Source organism: Seriola lalandi, unplaced genomic scaffold, assembly GCF_002814215.2.
Source record: "Seriola lalandi dorsalis isolate HSWRI2012SDOR001 ecotype SW California unplaced genomic scaffold, Sedor1 jcf7180002054583, whole genome shotgun sequence".
NCBI lineage: Eukaryota > Metazoa > Chordata > Actinopteri > Carangiformes > Carangidae > Seriola > Seriola lalandi.
In genome coordinates this window covers 1,615,049-1,641,184 of record NW_019525136.1, presented here as the reverse complement: position 1 = coordinate 1,641,184, position 26,136 = coordinate 1,615,049, and the positions used below count along the sequence as shown (strand labels likewise).

General features: G+C 40.9%; 1 protein-coding gene across 6 annotated transcripts in view; it reads right to left on the bottom strand.

Moving 5' to 3' along the window:
* Nucleotides 1-26,136, bottom strand: part of ncalda (neurocalcin delta a) — a 72,049-nt gene that overhangs the window by 23,379 nt on the left and 22,534 nt on the right. The window contains exon 1 of one of the 6 annotated variants that reach the window (XM_023418636.2): nt 16,853-17,133. The exons of 4 other annotated variants lie outside the window; for them this stretch is intronic. The gene's annotated coding sequence lies outside the window, so the exon portion shown is untranslated. Of the gene's footprint in view, nt 1-15,793; nt 15,938-16,852; nt 17,134-26,136 lie in introns of those variants that run through there. One more of the 6 variants, XM_023418639.2, reaches the window with a different exon arrangement.

Sequence of the window (26,136 nt, the reverse complement as noted above, 5' to 3'; positions counted from 1 at the left end):
TGAACATTTTCTGTTTCAAGCAAAAATAAAAAGAGAACAAAACTTTTCTTGGAACAAAATGAAATTTAACACAAGACATGAAGCACAGAGGCAGCTCTGAGAGGCCTTTACTGCTGAATACTGCCACTGAGGCAAGCTGCTGCTCCAGACTTTTTTGGGGGCTTTTTTGATGGTGGACAGATTTCAGCTGTTGCAGGGGAGTGTGTGACTTCATCATAGCTCTGATAAAACATGGAGGCAGATCAGAAATCAAAGCAACTGCAACTGCTTTGTTCCACAGGGTCTACACAAGTTAGGAATGAAGTTAATTTAAAAAGAGGTCTTCAAGTGTGTGACTAGCTGTTTACAATCCCACGCTCCTCTATCATGGACAGTTTCTTGCCTCACCTCAGACACTAGATAGTTCAGAGAAGGTATGAAGAACTTGATTGTGCAATGTGATCGGCTGACATGTTGTACAAGTCTGAAGCTTCCAGTCACATTTCCTCTCTTGAAGCCAACTGCAGAACCATTTGGACGCTGCTTCTAATCTCTCCAACTAAATGGATTATCATTCATCTCTTGCAGAAAGGAGTGGATAGTGATTCAGATTCAAATAGAGTCTGAGAAGAATTGGTTCCATGGCTCGCATTCATTCACATTGACATTACAACAATTTAACTCACCAGTTAAGCTGCAGATAGTTTCTGTTTACTTCCTCTGTGGACAAAACAATTTCTAGAAAAACACAAGGCCTCTCTGTAATGAGAGGTGTTGAAGGCTGTGATGATGTGAATGAGGTTTATTGTTTTTGGAAATTAAAAAACATCTTTTTACTTTGCAGCTGTCCTTTAATAAAGCCACTTTCACTTCAACCAATCTTTCTCTCTTTCAACTCTTCCCTTCCTTGTCTTTCTTCTCCACCTTGCTTGCACCTTATTTTCATTCTCCTCATCCTGTTTTATTTCATCTTTCGCAAGACTAATTCACTCTTATGAAGCAATTTTACTGCAGTTACCATAGTAACATTCGGCAAAATCTCACAGCCATTGATGAGCTTTCTGGCTGAGTGCATTGCATAAACATACGCATGGGTACACACACACTACTCACGCTCACATTCACTGACTGTGGGTATGTGTGTGTGTGTGTGTGTGTGTGTGTGTGTGTGTGTGTGTGTAGGTGTATGGGTTGTTGTGTGGGTGCAGGTATTTGAGTGAGGTGAGTAGCAAGTAGCCAACTGTGATCATCAGCTGTTCAAATTCAGAAAGGTAATAAAACATCTTCGATGTGAAGCAGGGAGTCAAATAAAAAGGGAAACTGAGACACAAAATGGTCCAACGTTACAGCAGTGCACTCTGCCTGTATCTTACGTCAGAAGCCTCTCACTGGTAAACTATAACCAGCAGTTTATGAACCACAACTGAACTACATCACTGCCAAAAGAGTCACATTGTGGTAGTGATGTCAAATCTGGACAAAAATGGCATTTGATTATTCCTTCTTAAAAAAAGCACACATAGGTTTGAATCAGTCAAATATCTATTTTTGTGCATTATGTCCATAAGAGGGCAAAACAATACAACGAGAGACATGTCCATTTGTGTAGTTGCTCATTTGGGTGCATATTTTTCAGATGTGAGGTTGCTAGTGCTGAATGGTAGGCTAACTGTAGCTTTCATAGCTTGGATATAGCTTTATCTCAAGGTTCCACAATTTTGCCATCTACTGACCAAAACCTGAAGTATTTTCCAACAGGGCTTTTAAGATTGCTCGGAGTGCAACTCTCTCTCAGCCATCATGACCACACAGTTGGTGTTAAATTTTCTACTCGTTCCAGGTTGACCTACCTTTAAATCAATGTTGCTGTGTGACTGAGAAGTCACAAGGCAGACAGTCACAGTAGTGCTGCTCTCTTTCACAATTGAATATTAATTTTCACAATCGAATGCCTGCTTTTTTTCAATTCAATTATATAATTAAATTCAGAATATTCATTGACAGCTTTACATTGTGTGTCACCAGATTCTGTGAAAAATCTCTTTGTTTATGGCAAGAAAAACTGGTTTAAGGTAAACCAGAAGAAAAAACTGGAACAAGTAGCAAATGTCTATCAATGCCAATACTATCTCTAACAATACCTCTGGCAATAAAAAGAGTCTACTGATTGTCTCAACTACAGTCTCTTTGTTTACAGAAATTACACAAAGGTGTGCTAACTATTCAGACAATGACATACTGAACTAGAATGGCACTCAGTAGAGCCATACCTCCACCAAGGTTAAATATTAACTCATTTTGAGAAAAATTATAAAAAAATCTGTATCTAACCCTTTAACCTGATCCACAAGTTTTAGCAGTCAGTGGCAGCCATGTACTCTTTAATGCTGCAGTCTGCTGGGGCGGCAGCATGTCTGACATGAACACAAGGAGACTGAACAAGCTGGTGAAAAAGGCTGGGTCTGTGCCTGGCAGGAGTCTGGACTCACTCAGGACTGTTGTGGAGAGACGCATGCAATGTAAGATGGAGGCCATCTTGGACAATACCAACCATCCTCTCCACATCATTCTGGCAGGACAGAGAAGCAGCAGCTTCAGGAGATCCTTTGCTCCCACTGCCATCAGGCTGTACAACAGTTCAGCCAAAGGAAGTGGACTAATCTAATTATTATTGTTTATTTATTATTAACTGTTATTAACTGTCTATCTACCAAAATTTAATGGGTCCGACCCATGTATGACATATAAATTGCAAACAGACAAGTGTAAACATAACCTTACAGGCGAAGGTAATAAAAGAGGTGCTACACAATTCTTTGCACTTTTATAATAATAAAGGACCCTGTTTACACACAACTCTATCTCTTCACTTGTGGATGTAATGCCTGCATTAAAAAGTGAGGACGTCTTACAGGTCACATCTATTAACCTGATACAGTATGAGCTAGTTTCCATCATGACCATCTAGGGGCAACTTCAAGGTAATAAACTTGAAATTTCTGACTTCATGAGTGGACAAGTCGATCCTCTGCAGGATCCGCCTCTCAAACTACCCACTGGTTCACTGGCAGTAATACCCTACCCTACCCTGTAGGATGTGTCAAACAGTTCAATCCCTCTCTCTCTGGAATAACAGTGCAGAAAAGCAGGGCAGCAAATGTAGAAGTGGACTCTTTGTGATGGCTGTACATCAGGATCAATGACTTAACCCCATGTATCTCACTGTGCTAACACAGCTTAGAGGAAATAACTCCATCTTGGCTGGATTCAAAGAGCCCTTAACAAAGCCTTGTTGATTCTAGCTGTGGTCTGGTCAGCTCACACTGTGGCAGAGCGTGCTGTTGCACACACTACCAGACAGACGCACACACACTGTATGTAATTAGTTAAATTAGTGTTAAAAATGGCTCACTGGTGTGCCACGTGATTTTGCTTATTAAAGTAGCAAATCAACGGTAAACTAATTTGTATTTACTATGCAGCAACCTGTTTTAAAAGGTTTCTAATTGAGTGTAGCAGAACACTTTGAATTGGAAATCTCCGTTCCTCTTCCTAAAGCGCTCTTCGGGGTACTAATTCATCATGTGGTGTGCTTTTGTTTTGTTTAGCTGTACCTTAGCATCATGATGCTGAGGGCTGATATATGCATGCATATGGTGCTAATTAAAAAGTAATTAACCTTTTAATTTAATTAACCTTGATTTGGTTCATCTCGTCACTCACTGCAAATAGTTCTTAATGGAAATCCAAGCAGAAATGCTAAATATACAATGGAAAACCAAAGTGGTTTGTGAGGAAATCCATGAGTAATATGAGTGCTGACCACACTAACAGACTGATGTGCAACCATGAAGAAATAGTTTTGGTTTGTGGAGAATAAATGATAAAAGAAAAGACAGCAAAAGTGACAGATAGAGAATGTTTCCCAGGGAGGGGGGGGGGGGGGGGGGGGTCTGTGTTTGAGAAACATGTGTACAGTTCATTTTTCTTAATGAAAGGCAGCAGCTCAAGCCTCCAGAACAATGGGAAGCAGGAATACCAGGAGTGGGAGAGGGAGGTGACACACGTGCACGCACGCACACATGCACGCACGCACACATGCACGCACGCACGCACACATGCACACACACACACGCACACACACACACACACACACACACACACACACACACACACACACACACACACACACACAGATCAGAGATTAAAGTAAGAAAGAAAATGCTGGTGAATGGATGATGACTGTGTCTGCCTACATCCCACTGGGCTTTAACAGATATACCTCTGTTCTCCGTTTTCCTGTTCCAGCAGGAAACCCCAAAGACAGTTCAAGCCATTTCATAATAATTGATCACTCAAGCCACACTGTTTGTTTACGTAGGCCAATTATCCACCAATGTTCTTGTTCTGAGCTTTTTTCCATGGAAGAGTGTGAAACTCAAAAGCATCTGACTAAAGATGCTTTTAACATATAACCAGTGTGTAGTGTGTAGGAGAAACCTCTCCCCTCAAACTTCCTGACAAAGCAATGGCTCTGGGAGGTGAGGTAGGAAAACACAGAGACAGGCACTGGCAGACAGCCAGGGAGTAGCTGGATAGAGGGTGACCCAAGAGGGGGGCAGATGAGTTTGTACTACTTGGACTAAAGCCAACGTTTCCCTTTTCTTTTGTAATAAAGCCGACCATACTTGTGCAAGCTCTTTCAAATCAACACCAAACCCGAGACAGGAGACAAACAGTGTCTGAAGTCTTGTCAGATAGGTTAGGGTTGCTACCTGGTTAGCTTGATGCAGCCTAATGTTGTTATTTTCAGCCCTTATACTTTTAAATGGCCTCCTTAGCCTTCATTAAGTTGCTATGGTAACAGACCTGATAGGAGGAGGAGGAGGGGGAGGACATGGCAACCACACATTGTGCCTATTGATTCAGGAGAAAAAGAGTGAACTAGTGAGACGCACAAGATGACATGTTTCTTCAAGTCAATTTCAAAATCAACTTGCAGGGTTATGTAATATCATCCATGAAGCCACAGTGTAGATGTCTGTGGCCACTGTAATTGTAGCTGTAGCTATTATTCAGGTATTAAATAAGGATTATAAAACAGTGTTTACACTGGTATGCTTGCCCGCATTAGATATATACATGTGTCAAGATGTGGGATAAAAGTGGATTAGAGCAACTTCTCAGATGAGTCAAACTTGACAACTATTTTGGTGGACTGTTGTGAGAATCTGTTTGTGTGTCTGCGTGGACTCTCTTCTTCTTCTTCTTCTTCTCTTTGTCTTTGTCCAAGAGAAAATGACCCCTGCCTTGCACATGGAGGTCATGTATAATTTGTTTGGCTCCCTGTCTGGGGTTTGGTGCCATGGTGGTGGGAGTTCTCTGTCTGCCAGCCACTGGATCACTGGACCTGGTTAATTGGTTGAATGATTAACTCCTGGGTCCCAAAGCTGGAGAGATATCCTACTGTCTCTTATTATATGAATTATTATGTGATTTAGTCTGCTAGCATCAACAGCTGCAATAAAAAGATTACATTACAGCACACAATGTGTGATCCACTCGTTATGTTTTCGGTCTTGTATTTTGAAAAATAAGAAATCATCATCCAAGCCTTTTATAAACCTGTGGTGCCTAGTTACACATGCTAAGGGGGATAATTTACTGTTCAGTGTAGGGGTTTAAGGGAACAGGGTCAATTGACCTTATATGTGCTCAGTTACATTGTTGTAATTTATTAATACTGACTGCCATCTAGAAATTGACCAAATCTGAATTACATGTCAATCTCACACTCCAGGCGGAACCAGAATTCCCGCCTCGTGGTTGTATCCCTCTGCCAACCACGCCACTTACACTTGACATGTCTGTTTGTCCGGACTCATATAATATATGTGGTGCAGACTTTAAAGGAATTATTTGGCAAAATGAAACTTATATTATATATCATATAATTATATCACAATATTGACATCTATGAATCTAGGGAGTAATGTTTTATGAGAAATATGTTGTCTTCACTTTAGAGACTGTGGAGCACAGAAGACTGACGGAGAGCTTCGTCACATGCTGCTACAGCAGTCACCTGAAACTCAATATCAGCAAAACCAATGAGCTTGTGGTGGACTACCAGAGAAACAGGAGGCGCTCGCTCCTGGTTGTCATCCAGGGAGAGACAGTGACTCCTACAAGTCAAACCAATAAAAAACTCAACTGAACACTGAAGCATTCGTCAGGAAGAGACCGATCAAGGCATTCCTCAAATATCACTTGTACAAGGGCAAAAACATGTTTTGTAGGATCGCACCGACCTTGACTTTTGACCTTCTATCTTCTATTCTAAATCAGTTTATCCTTGGGTCCAAGTGAAAATTTCTTCCAAATTTGTATGGATTCCCTGAAGGCGTTCCTGAGATGTTGCGTTCACAAGAATGGGATGGACAACCTGAAAACATAACGCCCCAGCTGTCAGCTGTGGGGAAGCACATAAAGAGAACCGATGAAGCAATTTAAAAGTTCTCCATCAATTTAAATCTCAATACACCAACTGCTGCCTGTGTTGCTTTATTCATCCAACTGGGTTTTCCATAAAACTGATGACTCATGATAAAAAAAGACCCGCCTCACACCTGCTGGATACAAGGTGCCATTGGCATCATGAAAGTTGACGTCGGGCGACTGTAAAATGTGCCGAAGCTGAACTATAACTGATAAAAGATGCAAGGTCTATCATTTCTACCAGTTTATGCATTATGAGAGAAAGAGTGGAAAGAGAGAGGGAGGAAAAGAAAGAAAGGGACAGAGAAAACGTGACTCAGGCAAAGTCAGGGCCTGGAGATGGTTCTGACTGAAGAACGCCCCTGGGGACGCAACAACGCTCGCTCTGCTTCCTGTGGTCAAAGAAAAATATAGAAACAGGATATAACATCACGGAAAATAACAAACAGAACGGAAGTTACATCAGCGTGGAGGACAGGGGTCAGGATGAACCTAGGGAACTGGGATATATTGAACAGCGTAAAGATTACTAAGAATATAAAGTTGTTTCTTATGTGCCGTGCAATGCAAGAATTTGCAACTGTTTAATGTGAACGTAATTAGTTTTAGGATTTTCAGCACTTAATTTCATACGACAGTGATTTGATTTATAGCCAAGTCTTCAAACTTGTGTGCAGCTTTTTTGTTAAACTTGTCTGAACAGTGATGAGCAGTGGGAGTAGCCACGACACATCCTTGTTTCAGAGAGGAAGACATGAGTAGTTAGCACACACAGCGAAATCGGTAAGTAGACACAAAATGCACAACAGTAAGCACTTAACAACCAGGTTACAGTCGTCCTTTTCTAGTAAGCCGATTTCTTAAATGTCACGTAAACAAGAAACCTAGTTCCTGTATCAGGGTGGGGAATTAGAGGAACCTTACTCCTTATTCCCTATTCTTTATTTTCATATAAAGATAACCAGGTTTTTAATTGGCTTTCAATTCTCCAGATTTACTACATGTGGATGCAGGCAGGGAAAGTAACAGCAGAGTGGCTGGATGACAGGAAAGATCATTATACAGAGCAATGCATGTTCGTATTTAACATAATTCCATCCAAAGTCCGACTGAAACTGAAACTAACACCAAGTAGCCTCTAGAAGTCTAAATAAGTCGGTCTCCACGATGAACATTGGACTATTTGACATTTTTGCGCTGCATTTTGTCCTCTCACTGCACTGTCAGGCTGCTCTGAGACACAATGCCAAAAAAACAAACAAACAAACAAAGAAAAAGAAAAAAAGAAATTAGCCAGGACTTTGGGTCTGAGACAGTACCTTCCAAATTCAGTCAGGAGACAAATCTGCAACATCTATACACAAGTTTACAGCAACCAGGTTAATACAGTTCATGTAAACTCATTTTCTGATTATCCAGGCAACTTCGTTTCTCTGAGTTGTAACACTTGTTTTGTCTTTCAAAGTTAAAAAACACTCAGAGACTAGAAATATGGAGTGATACAGATGTGACTCCATTGATTTAGAACAGGAAGTTTTGGCTATTGTTTATTTCGGTGCAGATGACAGTGTGTTTGGGGTGTAGGTGTCAAAACACTGGTAACAGTGTTGGAAACGAAACATCATCACAAAGACTTGGTACTGTAATTTGGCACCGTAAATACTTTCACACTGATGTACTGGGGATGGGAATACTCTACTCACAGAATCTTCATAGAGTGCCATTGTTAGCCCACAACACCCACACAACTCTCCCACTGTCCTTCAGTAGGAGATTGAAGTGGAGTAACCATCAAAAAGGTACAAGGTTACCACCAGATGATCAAACAGAACTAATGACACACTCAGCCATTATTCAACAGTGCGACTGGGAAACAGCCAGGGCTGCTGTACGAGGTCACTGTGTTTCCAATCAATAACCACAACTGTCGTCAGTGTTCGTGGATGCTGAACGTTTCCGACAATGAAGAAACTGCTACAATACTAATGATATTCAGCCAACATGCTTGATGCTAACCTTCACCGAAAACATATCAGAAAATCACGATCCTGAAAAGCTGCTTTGACCAAGATTTTTCATATTAACAGTGGATCAAATGATAAGTGTAAGTGAAAATGCTCACTCAGGGATGAACCCACAGTTTTGGTTTTATGGTGAGTCAACAGTCCAGGCTGCTGCTGGTGGTGTAATGGTGGGGGGAATGTTTTCTTCACTCACTTTGGGCTCCTTAATACCAATCAATCATGGTTTTATTGCAACAGCAGTATTGTTGCTGACCATGTTCATCCCTTCATGGGCACAGTTTACCATCCTCTAATGGCTACTTCCAGCATGATGATGCACCAGACCGAAAAGTCGCCTCAAACTGGTTTTCGTGAATCCAGTAGAAAACCTTTGGGATGTGGTAAACAGGAAATTCACAGCATGAACGTGCAGTTGGTAAATCTGCTGTTTAGAGAGTAAAGGGAGGCTCTATCCAGTACGGTGTTCTTAGTAGTAGCTTGGTGGGTAGATACGTGTCTTGTAATTGGTTGTGTCTATTATATCATAGTAAATCTAGAGAATTGAAACTTGGTCTTTCCTATCACAAAACTTGCTCTTAGCTGTTTCCTGTATATATGACCTGGGATTGGGTGATATGATTTGATACAATACGGTTTTGCTCCACAATTTGTAAATAATGTGAAGTACTTGGATTTACATGCACACATACATTCACATACATATGCACAAAGTCATGAGGTTAGGGAGAGAATGGGCCAAGACTGGGTTGGACATCTTCTTCCAATGCTATCATCAGTGAAGCGGATTTCTTGCACATAAAGAGTTAATATGTTTGTAGAATGACAGAATACCAAAGAGGAAGTCTCAGTAACTGTATTGATAACTAATCATAGAGTATGTCCTAACACAGCATTTGTCATTTGTGCAAAAGAGAGTCATAACCAACATCAGTGAAAGACGAATCAGATCTTACAGCATCTTTATCTGTATTGTGAACAGCTACCACAACAACAAAAAGACACTACTCTTCTTCATATTCCCCCTCCATGATAACTTCTTCACTGCTCACAATAAGTGCACAGCTTCAGAAAGCAATTTCCAAGCACATATTGCATTCAAGTTATTTGTAGGTGACAATTCAGTAATGGTACTCATCTCCCTTCGCCTCACGTACTCCAGTAAGGCATGCATCCTAACTGCCAAGCATCTCTGCAATCTCGGAGGAATTCTTAGTAGCTGTGTACTAGAGATCCATCACCTCCAAACTGCCACATTAACGTGTGCAACACTCCCTTTGGGAAATTATTCACATTTTGTACAGTTGGTAATTCAGTTCAATTCAAAAGCAGCTAGGTTCAGAATAATGTTAACAGTAATTGGGCATATTTGGGCATTCTTTAAACTTACGAAACACATTTTATCATTCACTATGTCGTCTTTTTTACTGAGCCCACATTTTATCTAATGCCAGTGTGTACTATTCATTTTCTAGTAGCTGTTCCAAAAATAAAAATATCAAATTAACGTTTTATTAATTTAGGAGGAGTGAATTATTGAATTATTAAAGCCCTATTCTACGAGTTCAGTGACCCAGCACCAAATCTTCCTTCATTAAGTCTGGACAGTGATCATGGATCAGGTCTCAATGAGCATTGAATTTACGACTTTTGATTCATAAAGGGTGAACTCTGATTTGTAATTGGCAGTGTGGTGAAACACGCTAAGTAATAGCAGCAGGGAAGTTTCCTTTTCTTTGTGTCAAGTACTACCACCAAATACACTCTGGAAAGCGACAGCTCACAGAAAAAGAAACTTTCTTTTCCTCTGGTGCCCAGCATGACGCGACAGTGTGTGTGTGAATTCCTCAGTGACTAAAAATAGAACATCTGTTTCCCATAGTTCCCCTAAACCAATGCATGGCACCCTATAGGCCAAGACTTTCCTTTAAAAATGATCTATGTCAGCGAGTGTGTCTCTGCGTGGGACCTTTTAACTGCAGGCAATCTTTGAGAGCATTCTGCAGCCCATTGGGGCTGGATTTCAGTTGAGTGACCTCTGACCTCTTCATATAGAAGCCCATGGGAGAATGACAAAGAGCATGGCTGACCAGCTGTCCCTCCAAACTCACACTGTGTCTGTCTGCAAGCACTCGCTCAACTTGGATAGTGAGTGCTACTCTGAGGCAAACTTGTTTTATTTTTTATCATAAACTCATCTCTACAGCCCAACATAAATTGTTGACACACATTTCCCAATCCTTATAGCTTTTCTAGACATCATCCCTATAAACCCAAGTCCAAAAAACTCCTCCTCCAAGATCCAGGCTGAAGACTAACACTACAGAGCGCTGCTGTTTGTCAAACGTCCAGTGAACTCATTAAATATTTCCAGAAGTGTGGCTGATGTCATATTTCTAAATGTATTTTTTCTTCTCCTTACAATCACTGATGAGTCCCAGGCCACAGCTACTCACAGGCTGGAGATCACTGTTCAGGCAGACAGGCGCTGTAAAAAATGTATTCTTCTTAAGCCACATATTCAAGTATAATCACAACTATAAGATGCAAAGCTTCCTTACAAGTTTATGAAAACAAGTTAGAACAAGTCCTACAAAAACTGAAACAAATCTCATCCTTAATGGGTGTGAAATGTCTAATGAATGCATGACACATTCATCTACTGTGGTGGTGCTATGACAGTCAATGGGTAAGCACACTTGACCCAGAGTGAACTCTAATCTTCAACCATCACAACAACTCAACAGAGAAGTGGAATTGTACCTTAACTGCCCCGACTGCCCCGTCCCTCTTGTTCTGACCTGTATGGTGAGTGCAGACAGAGTAGTGAAAGGTGTAAAGCCACTGAAGTGAAGTGAACACTCTGGCTGACATTTCCACAGGTAGGAATTTACACTGTACAAACTAATTTTGAGATTTGAGTGCCTTTGCCATTGTTAATCTTCCAGGTGCAGGCTTCACAGCCGCTTGTCTCTGCAAACACTCTGGTAAAAAACAAGTATACAACAAGCCTAAAGCTTTGACGCTCACTTAATGCAACACTGTGCAGGAGATCTCCCAGAGTTCTCAAACCCAATGTGAAGTACCTATGACCTACTTGTGACATCCAATTCACTCAGAGAAGTTTTTGTTTCCTGGTTGAAACCAGAGGAAGTGACATAAAGGGAGCTCTTGTTGAGTGGGTGTTTATATGAGAGGCCCCACATTTTAAAACCTACTCCACTTTAGCTTTGCTTGCGAGCAAGCACAACAGCAAGCTTTACTGTCACTGTGGAGGTTTAGACCACTAGTGGTGCTGTAGAACAACATGTTGATGAGCAGGTGCATTTATCTCTGTATCTCTCTCTGTATCTTGAGTTCTGCCATGTGTGCCTATGACTGTAGGATGAGTGGAAAATTTTACAATGAAGCAAACTGCTGGGGACCATCACGCACATATGCACATCAGAGGCTCTATTTTAACAGTCTGAAGTGCATGGCGCAAGTGAATACTTCCCTGCAGAGCCTCATTCACATGTAAGAGACATCCATGTTGCCTGGTAATGTTATGCAACACACAATGTGTCACAAACAATGCTGCGACCTTCTGGGGCTGTATTGTAGTGTTCTACCTGACTTACATCCAAACATCTGAAGCACATTTTCACCACACTCTGCTTGTGCGTGCGAAGTGAATGCGTGTTCTGCACACGCCTATATAGGCACATATTACTGTTTTGATCAATCACACATTCACTCTCCGCTGCCTCTGGACGACGATGTGCCTGACCACATTTTCAAGACCGACATGCCTATGGGTGTTCAGATGGGCGAAAATGTATTTGTTATTCAAACAATTTGGGCGTTGGATGAGAAAAAGACGACTGTGTCGGTCTGAAACTGGCAAAGACACTTGTGTTTTCCTTTGCGGTGAGTGTAAGATACAGCTCAAAGTGTTTTCTACAGTTTATATTCACTTACCACTAACAAACAATTAACAGTGTAGATGTAATGTCAGCAGTTTGGTGCTTTCAAATGGTCTGTTGGACGTCTGTTTACCAGAATACTTAGACTGAGCTGTGTACTCCTCGAGTCAGTTTCCTGGTTTTCAAAACGCTGTATCACTCAGAGCAGCCATTATTTACCACCTGATAAAAGAGTGAGAGGAATCTAGACAGGAAAGAACTGTAGCTGCCTCCTCCAGTGTCTGTCTCTTCTCTTATCTCCGAGTGTATTCCTCACTTAAACTCCTTCCATTTCTCTCCGTTTCTGTCTCCCTCTCTGGCTCTGGTCATAAATCAGCAGTTACATAAACTGCCCTAAAGTTAGTTTCCACCAATGTTACATGACTCCCTTAAGTAAGAAATGGGATGTTATAGAACCCTAGTTCATATGGTTCAGCCGAGCTTGTTTGTAGCAGAATTAAAGTGTTTTCACCAGGTTTTTAAACAGATATAGGCATAAACACATCATAGTGTGTGTGTGTGTGTGTGTTTGTGTGTGTGTGTGTGTGTGTGTGTGTGGGCCGCTGCAGGAGAAAACCAGGAGGGAGACAAATCACCTTTTTCCATGATATAACTTCCTTAAATCAATTGAAACACAACACAGCTCTGGATTTGCTCCGCACACACACTACCCACACACGCACACACACACACACACACTCACACACACATACACACACACTCACACACACATACACACACATATATGCGCACACAAGCGCCCGCACACACACGAACTCGCACTTGCACACACACTTGTAGCAGTAACATTTACGCTCACTTGGACATGCAGAACTTTTGCATATGTATGTATAGAACAGACACACACTCAGTGAAGTTACTGCTACTCTACTTTCACCCACCTGCAACCACAAATACACAAACTGCACACTCGCTCACGCACACACACACACACACACACACTCGCACACACACACACAATGACAAACGGATGATCTGTGTGCAGAGGTGTGATGGCATTAACTGTACCAAGAGGAGATAAAAGACACTGTCACCTTCAACGACGGTGAAGGACTGTGTAATTCTGTGATATAGCACCATCTGCTATTTAGTATTTTGAATTCACCTGAAATTACTGGTTGGGTAGCAAAGCAGAAAATGCTTCTTCTATATCTAAAAATACATTGTGTGTATTTGGTAAACTTTAGTTCCTAAAAGTGGATCATTATCTGTCGTTTGGTGATGGTTTCAGGATTCTGACAAACTGATGTTGGGCTCATACAATAATACGTCAATGAACCCCAAGGTGTCAGGCAGTTAACCACCATTTTTAAAAATGTAGGTTTTACGCATTTTACCTTTATCTGATAGTGACGCTAAGTATATAGACAGGAAATAAGGCGAGAGAACAAGAGAATGACATGTAACATAGATACACAGCAAGAAATCAAACATGTCATGTTGCAGTTATGTGTCTTAACAATTACACCACTGAAAGCAGTTAACTACCATGTTTAACCATGTCATTTTAACAACCCCACACATTTAACGATCACTGATACTGGGCAAAATACCAGTGGCTTTGTCTTTATCTTATAATGTGTGCCAAAGTTCCTTATGGTTAAAACACCTGCTGCCGTCTGTGGTGCTTATTTGGTGAGGTTTTGATATTTGCTCAAACTCCATGTAAACTCATTAGTTATGCAGAAAGATGAAAGCAGTTGTTAACTACGGCTACAGGAAGCTGTAGCTGCTTCACATTTCTAGACTTACAGTGGTTGGTCAGTGGAAAGCTTCAATTCTGAGCCAGTGACAGGAAGTGTTATGTTTGCATGAATTAAAAACCGTAACTCCAAACAGCTGTTAGTTCAAGCAGGGAAGATGAGTCTGCTGCTGTAATGTTGTCTAATTGTGATGAGGACATAAATGAGCTCAACCCTGCACTATGATCCTATCCAACCCAGGTAGATGGTGTAAAAGTAATAAAGGAGCACTTATTTATCATCTGGATGTTGACAAATAGACACAATATCAGTGAAGCAGTTTTGCCATCTGACCCAGAGATAAAGCCACCCCCCAGAGAATGAAGCTGGAGAAAAGCCCGACCTGACCCGGTGCGTGTTCTGTGTAAATGAAAGCTGGAGAACAAAATGAGAGAATACCATGGTAACCATCTCACCCTGCTCTATCCTCCCATTACCTATGTTATAATGTGTGTGAGTGTGTCGAGCTGTTAGCATGAAATGACAGAGTCAGTTTGAAGTATCCCATAATTTACACGAAGGATCCTAGTAACCTGTGCAATGTTTAGATCCAGGATTTTCTCCCTGGTTAGCTCTTGAGCGTCGAGCGTAAACATGGCTTCACACACAGGTTTGACATCGCATACATATTTCTTCAGAATATAGTATATTCATATATCCCTTTTTGACATTTTGAAAATAAAAAAATCAATGTGTCATCGTGTCAATACGGGACAAAAGCTAAAATACCACATGTGACCATCTAAACCTGATTCACTTTATTCATTCACTCCAGCTGTTTCAATACTAGAGTTATACAAAATTTAGGATAATATTATATTTGTTCACCTCTTGCACAATGTTGTCTGGAAAACAATCAAGAGTGTGCGCACAAACACACACACACACACACACACACACACACACACACACACACACACACACACGTGCTCTGAGACAATCCATTGCTGCAGGATGTCAGATAAAGCTACTGGCTGTGTGCTAGAGGCGTGTGTGGTGTCAGAGTAATTGCTGCCAACATGCCCAACTTAAAACACACACATAACATGAAAACACACAAAAAATTAGATAAAATATTGTGTGCGCACAAACACACAGTATTATTCTAGGATATGGACATGAAAACAAAAGTAGGACATGACTTTAGTCTCTGTCTCTTGACTCAAAATGGCCTCTTGTCGTATTAACGCAGCTCATTTCACAACAGGAAAACACTTCTGGATGATGCACCGTCAGGCTCACAGGACATTTGGAAATGCTCAACACAAACAATACACACTGGAGGCTTTAAACTGTGGCTTGAACAAAAAATTCATATAGCTTTCTGAGGTCACTTCTGTGTTGCTTTGTGAAGGAATTATCCTGATGAAACATTTACATTAAGGTCATAAAAGCAGGAGGATTGACTTTTTAGAAAGGATTAGTTCAAGACCATTAACATATAACAACTCCTTTTTATAACTTAATGCTATTGATTGATTAAAAAACATACTTATATTCAAATGGACTTTGGAAAGTAAAGCACAACAACCTTTCTCCAAAAAACAAACTGTAAATCCAGTCTAATCAGCACAGCAACTACACTAACCTTCTACACAGCGTCGACCAGCATTGACGGATGGAGTCAGTAGATATCTGCGACTATGACACTTTAGTTATGTGACAAAGACCTGTTACATGCTCCTGGCTCGTCTCCACTTCGTTAAGTTGGAGCTCGGAGGCACGAAGCAAGAGATAAAGTCTCACAGCAGATGAGAAGCAGGGAGAGAGGGAGGGAGGTGGAGAGAATGAGAGAGTGGGGAGTATATTGAAGGGAGATCCAAACCACTTGTTATCCACGTTTCCTTTTCTTTCTACCCTGTTTGGGCTAAATGTGGGCTGGCATGCCTTTGTTTGAGGCATGCAGGGAGTGGGGGGTTATGGAGGGTGATGGGGGGTTCTCAAGCTGGACACTTGTTAAGAAAATTCCTAAAAAAAAAAACTCTGGATAAAATGCCCTCATCTCATCAGATTATTGGATTTCTTTAGAAAAAAAAAAAAATTGACCATGATACTATAAATTACATTTTAGCAGCACAAACCTCTGAGGCTTTCCCATCCCCTCCGAGGGGGGGCAGGTGGCAGCTGCTCTGCCCCTCACCCTGCCTCTGGCTCTCTCCAGCCCACACTACTGCCTCTAACATTAGCAACGCTTTGGAAGGAAAAGCCATGTGGAACTGCCCATCACTTCCAGCTACTCGACACATAACATGCTCTGCCCCCATAATGATCACACTACCCCTCTCTCTCTCTCTCCCTCCTATCATCACTCATTTCCTGCAGGGGGTTTGAAAACAGATCTGGCTGCGTTTGCTGGGGGAGAAAGCAGCTAGTCTTCTTCACACCCTGATCAGGGCTCTCCCTTCAAAACTCAAACATCACACTACATCTCTGCTTTTACCTAAGGGTGACAAAAGGAGTTCCGTGACATTAACAGAGCCTCATTCACCTAAAAGACAACTTCCCTTCTGCACAAGTATGTGACTCAAATGCATGAGCTAAAGGCTGTCCTCTATCCAGCTTTAACTTGCTGCACACTCCTCTGGAAACAACCACTGGCTTCTAAAGCACACAACATTCATACAAAGAGAAAACACAGGAAGCTTACCTCACTTTGTAGCGACGTACAAGCTGTTCAGCAGTCCATCACCCAGCACTTTCTCCCTAGACTAAGTTTGTGGCAGCAGCTGCAGAAGAAGCAACAGGCGAGAATAAAGGAGTGCACCGGAGAGAAACAAAGATGAAAGCAAGAGAGAGGAAGCTAGAAGAGCGGTGAGGCGAAGAAGAGGAGTGAGAGTGAACGACGGAGACAGAGCCAACGCTGACTGACAGACTAGTTTGAGCAGGAGGTTTGTTAAAAGCCCACAAACTAACTCGCTCCTCTGCCTGCCTGCCTCCCCAGCTTGACGTCAGAGCGGTCACATGACCTCAGTCTGGTGTGGAGGGGAAATGAAAGAGGAGGGGAGACAGAGAGATAGACAGAGAGGGAGCGAAAGAGAGAGAGACGGAGAAGCCTGTGTTGCCTTGGTAACAGGCACACTGCACCGCAATGATTTCAATAGGTCATCTGACACACACACACACACACACACACACACACACACACACACACACACACACACACACACACACACACACAGATTCTTACACACAGTAGCTGGAAAAAGCCAAACTCAGAGCTGCACAGACAGACTGAACTGGACAAGACAAACAGAGTGAAGGGAGAGTTAGAAACTGATACGAAGTGGTTCAAGTTTCCTATGTTGTTGTTGTTTTTCACAGTTCTCAGAAATACATGTAATCAGAAAAAGAATGTGCACCAGACAAAATGCACTTTTGAACTTGTGCTCAGGCTCTTAGCACCAAAACAAGCATGTTCTGCTCTTTACACCAGTTTGTTTTTATTATAATTCAAGACCTTTTTGAGGGGCAAGAAAGGCCAGATTTTATTGTATCTTTGAAGCTTTTCATTCTTTATTTTTAGCAGATTAGATCAAGATTATTTATAAACAACATTTTATGTATTTGCCATGATTTGATTCTAAAGACAGAGAGGTCGATGTGTATCTGGACAGATGAAAACATGACTTATTAGAAATGTCGCCACTCTGATGTTCCCAAGAATCCTCCAGTGATTAATTCAACACATGACTAACAAAAGAGCTATATCTGTATAAAGGAGCATGGAGAAAAAATAAATAAGAAATGAAACTTTATTACTTCAGGGGAGAGGGGAATACACTCGCTCTAGCTTCAATAGATTTTTATTTCATTTATATCACACTGTGAGAAGAGCTGAAGAAGCAGGCCTCAACAGATTTAAAATATAACGCTCTGATTAAACGGCCAATCAGAGATAACAATGAAATCAACAAAGGTGACAATTAACAGTGGGGATATGGGTTTGATTAGAACCTCATGTCTCATTAGAGTAGAGACTGAACTGGTTTATTACTGTCACTGTCACTGCCTGACTCTTTCAGGTGTTTGGCACAAGAGATGTCAGAAACTTCTGTCTTCATCCAGTAGCACAGAGCTACTCAAGTGGATTTGAGGTTGCTATGGTACATAACAAAAAATACAACAATTTAACGGATAAAATTAGTCTTTTATATTTATAATATGACCAAACCTTGTCATTACTTTCTATTTCTGCAACTAATACATTTGTGAACAAGGAGAAAACCTACTGAATTCTGGAAAATGTCTAAGATGTCCAGTTGCAATTTTTTAAGTGCAACAGCAAATACTGATATTGAGTGTACTGATAGTTAATTACTGTTTTCTTTGCTTATATTAAACAATGTCTTTTATGGTCTTAAAAAATATGTATTAAATCAGAGCAGCTCGCTGCCTTGGTACATGTATGTAGAGCTGCAACAATTAGTCGTTTAATCAATTAGAAAACTTCAGCAACTGTTTTCATAATGAATTAATCGTTTGTCATTGTTAAAGCGAAAATGATGGTTGAATTTTACAGGTTCTCAAATGTGAGACTAAATAGGACTTGATTTGGGTTTGGACTATTAATCCGACAAAAGAAGACCTCTGAACACTTGGAGTCTGGAAAACTGGGATGTTTTAGAAATATATTTGATAAAATAATCAGCAGATTAACTGATGATTCAAACAATTGTTGCTTGCAGCCCTACATGCATGTGTGTGTCTAAAAGAAACTCTCTGTATTCAGGGATTTAACTTTTTTTCATAGTGGTCTGTTGAAGAATCACCTCCAACTTCCAAAATGTGCTGTGCATTGTGTGAAGTTTATCTGGGGAGGGGCTCGTCTATGAGACAAAGACTGAGGGTGTGCAGTGTGGGAAGAAAAAAAAGGATTTCAGGGCCAACCAAAGACCCTCCTTATCCCATCCTCCACCAAGCTGTGAGTATGAACAGCTTTGGTCTGATTACATTCATTTGGAGAGCATCTGCTGGCCTGTTGAATTGAGTGCTGTGGGGCCCAGGGCAGGGTGGGGTAGTGTGGAGGGTGGGGCTGAGGTCAGCCAAGTGAAAACCACCCCCCTCTGGACTACTGTGAGTAAGGGTATGTGTGACTGATTAAGAGGCACATGGACAGAGACATGAGATGAAATGCCACACGGCAGAGAGACCTGACAGAATACATGGAGAAGTAATGTAATGAAGCCTGCAGCTAGGATAAACATGACTGTAAAGATCCTATCGAGGAGTCCAACAAGACACGAGAGTGAAAGCCATTAGGGCAGAGAAGAGCAAAGCACAGGGAGCTCAGATGATGTAAGAAACTGAAATGAGTCTGACTGTCGGGTGGGTAAATTGGTCGAGGGATAAATTAGTTAGATTAAAGCCTGAGTCCTGGGATTAGTGAGCTGACTGGTGATGCCTGGGCTGATTAAGGTGAACACATGGCCTTTCAGAATAACTTTTTGAGCAGCACTGTCTACCGTGTTAGAAAGGCCAAGTTGCTTATACTGTTTCATGTGAGCTGCCTTTGAGGGTGGGATGAGACGCTGGTCATCATAATAAAGGGTCGGGGAATGATAAAAGCAAAGTATTCATTAGTATGTGAACAGGCTGCTGAAAAGTTACTGCAATACAGGTAACACTCAGTCACTGTACTGCATGTCTGACATTTTCACCTCTCTGCATACCTGGCCCTATCACTGTGGAAAGTGAGAATGCCTGTAGATTTTGATTCATTGATTAATTGACTTTATTGTCCACCTCAATGGAAATTTGTCTTTGGCTTCTCCCAAAGTAAACTAAAAATATATACAATCCACAAAACGCAACACACCATTAAAACCGTACAACATGTCAACCTACAATTGTGCAAATGAGCAGCTAGCAGCAGATGGTTATATAAATACCAGAGAGCAATTTCATGATTTCACCCTCTGGTTTTTCTTCTTCTTTGGATTAGGAAGACAAGATGCTCTGTTTTTTTTTTTTTTTTTTTTTAAAACAGAAGGTGGACACAAAGTTTTAGTTGGTCTTGTTGGTCACCATAACCCCCGCCCCGCTGCTCTGGAATCAGTTTTCCTGGCCGAGAGCCAGTTCTCTGGCTGTTACAAATATGAAGAACTGGTTTGAGATCAGGCAACAGATCAGAGCCTGCCCTTGGTGAAAAAGGGATACTTATAACTTTTCAAAAGTTCTTTTCACTGCGTTTAGTCTCTCTGTGCAGGACTTGTACAGAAGCATGTAACCAGCTCCTGTGTGTGTGTTAGGATGTAGGGTGGGTAACAGGCACTAGAGGGAATTCCTTCCTGCAGAATGCTCAGGAAGCAACAGCATGGGCGGAAGAGAAAACAACGTCTCTTTCCAAGGCAAACCCTTCAGAAGTTCTTCCTTTAGAAGAGGAAACACTCCCCACACTGAGTCAATGTTAGAAACTCATGTCGAAATAACTCCATCATTGTCTGCAGCATGTTATTAAAAGCTCAGGGCACACGAAGTCAGGTATCAGACTCAGACTCACAAATTACTAGAATGGTAAATCAACATAAAACAGGGCAATGACAAATGTCTGCTTATGTCTTTGTAAGGGTGAATTGTTGTTGGATAGTGAGACCTTGAACCTGAAGGTTGGACCTGTATCAGAGAGCTGTTACGTTAATCTCAGCAGCTGGACTGGAGCTATTAGATAACAACAGATTATAAAATGGATAATCAGCTGCCAGTGAGGGAAGGCCCTGAGCTGCTAACAAGGTTGGAGTGTCCAACAAATCAACGAACACATAGAGAACGCAGACACACAGTGATTCCTCTACAGTTTTTGAAGGTAGGATGTGGTGTTGGTGTTTCATCATTTTACTCAATGAATTTAGAAAATCATTTGTAAATGCATCTGTAACAGGATAAGCTTAGTAGCTATAAAGGTGTATTTTCATGCTCCAAGTAACAGAGGGAACAGAGCTCTACAGATATCCCTGTGGACAATGCATAAGATGAGTCTCTGGAACATTTGATCTCGGTTGAAATTGTGTTAAAACAATATTTATGACATACATCCCTGAAATGCCAAATTTTCATACGATTGGGATACCTGTGATAGGGGCACGATGTGAGTGGTTTTATCTTGATAAAGCCTCTGTGACTTACGCCTATGATACACTTGCCTTTAAGTACATGTTCACATGGGCTTGATGACGACCCAGTGTATTGTGTTTCTGAAGAAACAACAACAATGGCTTGAAGTTTTGAAGAGAAACTCATTTATAATGTTCTGTACATACAGATGGATATACACTTGGTTTATTTCTGCAGTAAAACTGGACATTTTAACATGGGAGTCTATGGGGATTGACTCACTTTTGGAGTCAGCTCCAAGTGGTCATTTGAGGAACAAACACTTTCGTGTTGGCTTCATTTGTCAGCCCCAGGGGTTGCTGCTTGTTTTTTCTGCTGTGATGCCAAAATTAAAGAATAGGTTCACAATCTTTAAAGCCTCTCTAAAATCAACAGTCAGGTGCACATGTGAACATTAAAATACAGTAGGTTTTGCTTGCCTTTTGTTCATACCGACTGAAACATCATTTGAATGAAAAGGAGGAATGACTACGGCATGTAAAACATGTTTATGAGCACCTGACTATTGTTTTAAGACAAAAAAAAAATTGTGAACCTGACCTTTGACAATACAGTAACTTCACTGAATATTGCCATGTTTAGATCTGTTTATGTTGCGCAAAATCACAAGTTCTCAAAGAAGATAATCCTGTGTCGGGCAAAGATGATTTGGTCATTATCTGCTGATATAAAAACAAGTAAATAACAAGCCTAAAGCTACACTTCCTTCTAATAGTAGCGTAAAAGCAGTGGACGAGGGTACAGCTCCAACTGACACCTCCGAAAAAGAGTGTGTGTAAGTCATGTACCCTGAATGGAGGGGACTGACTGGGCAGAGCCTCCATTAAATATCTGCCTGTGTTCCGTATCCGGTGCAGATCCCTTTGCACACAGTGAACACTTCGTAGATATCATCAGAAGCACATATGCATCAAGTGACAAATCTTCCACTGTCTTCCTGTTTTTGTGGATTAACACACACGGGCCACACAGCTGATCTATACTCAATCCATCAGCTGTTTGAAAACAGGACCTGTTGCTGATTTGACAGTAAACTCTGGGAAATAAAGCAGGCTTACCATTGGTCACAGTGCAGACAGTTACAACAATTTATTCTCTCAACCACCCACCAACACCAATGTCTGTTCTTACTGTTCTTCTCAGAAAGCTGCTCTGTAAAAACGCACTAAAAGCTCACATTAACAAACTCGTTTTATCAGGTCAAAGTTTCAGGTGATGTTCTGGTGCAGATGTAGGTGTCCGATGCTCCACGTTTCTGAGGATCTGCTTGGAACAAGGAGCTTTACTCTCAACAGGACAGATAACGCATGTGGGGACTACAGTGATGACGGTGTTGCAGAATTACAAGCGCCACCTTTTTATATAACTGCCGATTACCAAACACATACAGGAATCAGCAGAAACCTGGCCAGCAGACAGGGAAGTAGAGTCATGTCCCACACACCATATGGTTATGAATGTAACAATGCACAGTCCTGTGAGGGGGAAGGGAGGGAGAAGGGGGGCGGTAATGTGAGAAAGAAAGAGAAATGGAGAGAAAAGGAATCTACATACACCCCACCACAACAACCACATGACAATGTGCAGCCATGCACACTTACATACTGCACGAAACCTCTATAAAGAAGCTGCACTGTGCATCACTACTCCACTATAATTTTTTTCTTTTTTCTTTTTTTTTTTACTACTCCATTAACAGAGTTTACCTCTGACGGTGCACACTCCTTTATCCTGCAGCAGCTTTAGTCAGAGAGTCTCTCACAAACAGCAGCTGTTCTCATAGCTTCACATGTACAGTAGGTTAATTCATTGCTCACTGAAATGAGGAGACAGGACTGTTTTAAAAACAAATCTCCTCGTGTGTTATGTAACTGCAGTACATGAGGTGGGTGAGCCGATGCAACTCGCTGAACAGGCTAATCCGATGTACCACACCGGCTGCCAAAACAAATGACGAAAGCATCTTAAACCTCCGTTACTGTGTAAAACATACAGTGTGATAATGTGCATTAATTCAAGAAAAAAACTGAAGTAAACAACAATTTGTCAATTAAGTTGGCAATTATTTATCATATGAATAAAAATATTGAATATTCCCATTTTTTAAGATGAATTGTAATTAATCTTTAGCAATGAACCAGCTGCAGAGTTTAAAGAAGTGAGCTAAATTAATATTAGAGGTGGTATTAAAATAATGATGGGGATGGGGAATTATACTTATTATAATTATAATATGCATTTAAGCTGGTGATATTGTATTAAAAAAGTGAGTGAATTTAGTAAAAGAGTAATTAAGTGTGCATTTCTAAGTGTAGGTTTAGTTCTCACTCCAGTTTTGTATGAATTAGATCTCCTGAATAAGATCCGATCCAGATCTAGGAGCAGAGTCTTTATCACAGTCATTAACCAAAATGTGGTCTGAAGAAATTAATCTTCCTAAACTCCTACAATCAGACTTTTATCAAACAGACCTGTAAAAGATGTACGAAAGACACACTTTCACTCAAATGCATGTTTTTTCCACTTCTTTTGCTGCTGTTGTGCCTCCCACTGAAATTCTATGCTTACATTGTGGAAACCTTATACAACCTGCTTTGGCAATACTAAACTTAAATGTGTTCATGCCAAAAGATAAGATAAATTTGGAATTTGGAAAGACATACTGTAGATATGTTGCCCACCATCCTCCTCTTGTTTCATACTTGCGTTCCATCACCCACGTTCAACCACCTAGTAATAGTAATTTTTTTCATGCTGAAAATGATAACCGTAGCATTTTGTATCAAGGATTTTTTGGGAAGTGATTAGCTGAGGTGCTCTTACTGAAGAGAGTAGGCTGAAAAGTGGGTGACTCCAGTGAAAAAGGCAAAGTTACGATTATGAAAACTTATTTCAACAGAAAAAATATGATTGTTTAATGGAACAAATGGGACTACTCTACACTTGTCTGTATTTCAACAGGTGCAGATTAAAACTGTATTTCTCTGACTGTTAAGTGGTTGGATTGGGGCAGTGAGAATAATACAATGTTAGCAGACAAGAGGATAAATACAGTACAACCTTCATACGAAGTGATAACTCAAAGCTGAGAGAGAACCTTGCCAGACCGTGTATACAGCGATTCACAGTCAAAAAGCAAAACATAAAGAGTAAACCCACTAAACATTTAAGCATAATGAGTGAACTTCACGAGAATAGGGTGAACTTCAGGTGAGGTGTTCAACCTGATGAACCTGATAACAAAATAATTCTCACTGTCACGCCGGACCATCAGACTAGATCTGATGCTGATGGTCTGGATTCAAGTCATAAAGGTCAAACATGTTAAATATAATCTTAATAAGCTTTTGAACAACTCTTTCTTCTCAGGAGTGTCTAAGCACCACCATGACGCTCTCTTCCCTCTTGGTAGTCATATTAATTATATTACTGTGTATGACTGAACCTTTGATGTGTGTATATTTCTAATCCAGAGTGGTGAGAAAATCATTATTTACAGAATGTATTTATTTAATCCAATTTATAGCTTGGGAGGTGGGCTGTGAAGAAACAGGAAATTGGGGGGGTGAAAAAGAGAAGGATTGTTATACAATCGGCAAAGAGTATCAAGAGTTACTCAACTGCATTACAACCCACTCTATCCCTGGTGATTCAGGAGCTATAAACAGAAGCCAGAAGAAAAGACTGACGACTGGTCTGTCCCATCTATTGTTCTTCATGGCAGACAGCAGGCTGGATGCAGAGAGAGGATTAACCAGAGCCCACTGTCTCAGCCTCTCTCTTATCAGAGAGCGGCAGGTTGGGAGTCAGGAGCGAGAAAAAGACACATCACCTCCTCTCCTATGAGTCATGCACTGGTCCTCTGCTCACTATCCCTGATACGCACATACAGGCTCCACACATGCATCAATCATGCAGAAATAGAGCAGTTGTCTCTGCATATTAATGCCCGTCTACTGGCATGCAATGGATGGACAGATGCAGCTCGCCTATCAAATGGCAGACATAACCAGATTCATGGAGTAAGCTCACAGCAGCAGCAATCGTGCTTTTATTTTCATTGGCTAGAGACTTCCTGTGAGTCACCGGTTTTTCCAACTTTGGACAAATGAAGCTCAACAAAAGTTCAATCAGGAAGGCGAACTTCATGCTACTCTATTTATTCTCTCTCTCTATTAATCCAATCAGATTTTGAACCAGCGTCCATGGCCCCTTCCACTGACCTCATTTGATTTCCTGCTCCATATCTCATCCATCCAGATCCTCAATCATTGCTATTCACCCCTTCACCACCAGTGTTAAGATCCCATCAGGGGGATTTTCCTGTACAGCTCATGGGTTGACTTCCCCTTTAAATGATGACAGCATGATGGGACCTATTCACAAACGACTTCTCATATATTTCTTCAACTTTCTTTTGTGTAAACTGATTTGAACTGAATACTCTTTAAGCCTCTCTCTATTAGTCCATTTTCATTTTGACAGTCAATTCACAAAAGGCATAATCCTGATGAGGAGTAATTTGGGGATTGGAAACCAATGGTATATTCAATAAAACAAATCCAAAAGTTTAAACTAAACTTTTATTCTATCAAATGAACGGAATTAACGGAAGTATTATTTTGAAATGCTTTATGTCAACAAAGACTGACACGCTGTAAAATTGGTGTGATCACATAATAAATCTAAAACAACTGTGTAGTAATCTTGTAGCTTTTATAGATACTTGTTTCCATTTGCTCAGATCCACTTTAAACCTGGGTTTAACTAGACTTTGGCTGTTAATACATGTGGGCCCCTTAGAACAATGGTAAATATGGG